This window comes from Poecilia formosa, unplaced genomic scaffold (genome assembly GCF_000485575.1).
Source record: "Poecilia formosa unplaced genomic scaffold, Poecilia_formosa-5.1.2 Scaffold78, whole genome shotgun sequence".
Classification (NCBI taxonomy): Eukaryota; Metazoa; Chordata; class Actinopteri; order Cyprinodontiformes; family Poeciliidae; genus Poecilia; species Poecilia formosa.
Window position 1 is genome coordinate 588,673 of NW_006800017.1, and position 4,398 is coordinate 593,070.

Sequence of the window (4,398 nt, forward strand, 5' to 3'; positions counted from 1 at the left end):
TGTGGCGTTTAGTCATCATTAAAACGATGGCATCTAAAATAAGACCTGAAACATACCCTTGCAGTTCTCCACTGCGACCACTAGAGGGCATTAAAATGTCATGATTTACTTTGTCATCAAATGCAACTATCAAACGAGATCTTTTTGTTTTTTAACACATTTACACTTTTAAATTAATTAGAACAATGATAGCAATGAATACATTTGATCATTGTTTAACCATTTTTAATTTCAAATTGATAAAACTGCAAACTTGAGCCAGTTTAACAGATGTCACTCGTAACATGCTCCATTATAAAATGAGCAGCCCATTGACATTATTTGCTTTAAATACAACTTTTCAAAACAAAGCAGAAAATAGAAAATGCTACATCATCATAATTTTACTTGAATAAACATTTAAATATGCACTTTACTGTGATGCTGCTCTTATAGTGGAGATAGAAGATTGTTTTTCTGTGAATTACTTAAAGTGAGCAGCCACTAGTACATACAAAGTCTACATTTTTACTTTGTTAATCTTGTTAAAACTAAAAGATTAGTACATCAATAATACTTTTGGCATTGTTCTGACACACAAATTGTATAAAACAAAAATCTCTAATAAATATCATGAAGAAATATCACGAACAACAAAGAATGACTGTCACAAGAGTATTTTTAACATTTGAAAAAAAAAATGAAAAGAGAAGCACTGACTTCAGGGAAAACTGAGGCAAATCTTTACCTCCTTCAGGGCAGCATTTTCAAGAAAGACAGTGTACTGTTTTTGACCATATGTTAAACATATGATGATAAATTTAGTCAGACATAGTTCTTTGAAGCTTAAGGAACTGCTTAGCCATTCTCCCCTACCATCATACTTGGCTTCAAAATCTGAGTCTATGAATCTATATAGTTCAGTAGAAACATTCTTTAAAACCACTCTGATAAAGTCTTTGCGCAGTGATGTGATACTGAGAGAAAATAACATCAGGAGCTCAGGAGCTGATGTGACTCTGAGCTGAAAAACAGAAAGCTGGAGGCCTGATTACCTTCCTCTGTGGCTCTGCTGGAGTCATTCTTTCCTCTGGCTGTGCTGGACGGAGCTGCAAGGAGCTGGACACAAATGAGTGTGTTGCTGCAGGCAGAACCAGAGTCTGACCGCTGGCTGCCCCTCAGTCTCTCTTTACAGCTGGTGACACGTTTCTATCCATTGTTGGTAAAACTAAACTTAATACTACAATTATAAGTTTTGTTTGGTAGAAACGATACTATTTGGACCTCCCCTGTGAAAATGTCAGATTTCAGTCATGGCGGCAGAAATGATCATTTACTAGGATAATAATAATAATAATAATAATAATAATAATAATAATAATAATAATAATAATAATAATAATAATAACCCTTCTGACATGTGAGGAAAGACAGTTTACTTTATTATAATTGGTAACATAACTTTGTAGTTTATACATGTTTTGTAATCAAGAACAACACGTTTATTAATCGGTTCCTTCAGCTGCAGCTGTAATGTCTGTAAGTTCAAAGATGACACAGATGTCCAGGTCTGTTGCCCAGTTAAGCTCCTGTTAAGCAGAGATTGTTTCATATGAATCCATTTATCTCTACAGTTGTCTATTTGCTGATATTTGCAAGATTCCTACAAATCAAAAAATAGTAATTTGAAGGAGGATATTTTTAGAATATTCATAATAAAGCATCATTTATTTTCTTGAAAAGACCAAACATTTCTTCAATTCAGAAAGGAAAAAAAAATGTAGCAGTGATTTATATTTCTCTGCCTCTGAAGTAACAGTCCTACTTAAACCAAGCAGATGTTGGAATCTCATTCAGGATTTAGGCTTAAGAGAACAAATCTCATTATCATCCATCAGAAGTCAAGACACCAGATAAATGATCTGAAATTACAAAGAAAGGGTAAATATCAAAGCTAGTGAGCTGGTGCTGATCACTAAGCAGCTTATTTCAATAAAGGGTGGAGCCAGTTAATGGATGGATGTTTGTTTATGCTGGTTCTTGTAGTGATTTTTTTTTCCTCTTTAATGCCAACTTAAAGATGGATAGAGACTTTAAACTGACTGTTTGTTGTTTCTATCACCTCTGGCAGTGACAAAGCTTTCTGTGTCTTTCAGCCCAGGTGGTTAACAGACTGGATTACAGTGGACAGTAGTTGTTATTTTGACACCTCTGTCAGAGCCCACAGGGGGCGCTGTTTCCTCCAAACCAACCAGTGTATGTTCATGAATAGAAAAAGTCAGGAGATGTCATTTCATAAAAAATAAAAAAAAATAACTGTCCTGATTATTTCCGACTGTAAAAGATGCAAAAACTTTAAAAACCTGTCAAGAGGCTAAAGTTAGAGACATATGTTTGCTTTCTGTTTGATATGTATATGAATCCAGCTGTGTGAACGCATGCTAAAATATCAGATGGTGTCGCCACCCTTCATCACTGATGTAGCGAGGAGCAGGTGGAGGAAAACGTATGAGTTTGGAGACGTAGTTTTTTATTTGTGTCATTCCTGAAGGATTTTGATCAGTTTTTGGCTGATCTGCCTCGTAGAGACCTTCTGACCTCCATCACACAGATGCCATTTCATCTTCACTAGAATAATCCAAATAAAGCTACAATATTTGTCCCTTTAATGTTTAAATCTAAACATGTGATCTAGACTTTAAAAAACGTGCAATCTTTCATGATAAGTTTCATTATATTCTTTTTTTTTATTAAAAAGTTAATTAAATAGTTTTTCTTAATTATCTAAATTCATATATCTGCTTTTATAAATTATAACTATGGAGTTGAAGGTTCTGGTTCTGTTCTGAACATCTGGAGCTCAGGAATGGAAACATGAAACCTCCTCTTGGGATATTAAAGGCCAGGAATAACCCCATGATCTTATAAACATTCACTAAATGCATTGAATCAAACACTCAGATTTCTGTGTTCAGCAGGGAGACTTGATCTAACCTGACTCAAGTGCTGGACAACTGGACGTTTGCTATAGTAACCCAAGTGATAGAGCTGCTGCTCCATGACCATGCCTCTGTTCTCCCTGGATACACCAAGGCAGCAGGAACAAATTCTAACAGATAATAATCTAAAAGTGTGAACTTATCTACAAACTTATATAATGGATAGAAAAAAAATATTTCCTTTTGAGAGAAGGGAATGTTTAATTAAAACTTCCTTCTGTCAATAAAGTTTCCACATTTTCCAAGTCCTGTAACAACTTGAGACAATTATGTAACTTGTTATTGCTCTTTAAATGATCTTATTGTGGAGACTCAGCCAAAACGAAATGAGGGACATGTTTGAGCCTCATTTACCCTTTGGTCATTGAATTTGGGGCTGTTCCTGCTTGGCAGCTTTCATCTACTTTAAGATTTGGTTCTATTTCTCTCTTTTCCTGGTAGATTAAGCACAACAGAGCCGAAGTTCTTTGAAATATATATTTTTTTGAGACCATGATAATTAATTCATGTCTCCATGTGTTTAAGATCCAGCCTCTGTCTGAAGCTAAGAGACCTCTACCAGCAGGAAGCTCACCTTTGTTAAAGTGGAGGCTTTAGTGGATGATATTTAAGACGGTGGATTAACCGTGCCTCGGTGGCCGATCTCCCCGATTCCTCCCAGCTTTGGTCTGAGGTCTCCGTTCGGAGCCCAGAGGAGGATCATAAAGCTGGTCAGAGTGAGGAGGAGAGCCATTCAGAGACAGTAAAACTGTTGCCTACTGACTTTTTTCTGTTGTGAAAATGATTTATTTACAGCTTAATGTAAGAATATGACAACCAATCAAATGCTTATTATGAAGAGCATTGTAACCCAACATTACATGTTCCATATTTATCAGAATGTCCACAATTCATAGTATTATAACTTTCTACCACAAGGTGGCACCTTTTATCTGATTATGTGCAATTTTGTATCATTACAGCTTCAAAGATTAGCAATGTTTAATCCTAAAATATATTTTATTAACAGTGAAATTATAATCACTTCATTGGGAAAAGGATTTCATTTTACTTATTTTATCGTATTATAAACCCTGAATATGTTACAGAAAGCTCCTCTGCGACACTTTAAATATCTGTAGTAATGATGTCACTCATAGACCTTTTAGTTATGAGGTAAACTTGTGACTATGTTTTTAATTCCATCTCAAATAAAGTAATAGTTTCTTCCTTTGCATTGCAAAAAGAAACACATATGAAATATCAAGTAAGATCACAAATATAAAAACTTTCTGGATGGCATTTGATTACATGCATTCAAACTGGTAACACAATCGGAGGGAAAACAGAAGTGAGAAAAGTATTTGTGTAAAACGAGGACAACCTTTTGGTAGTTTGACGGCAGATTAAACTGAATTTTCATTCTCTGTCAGTGAAGCAT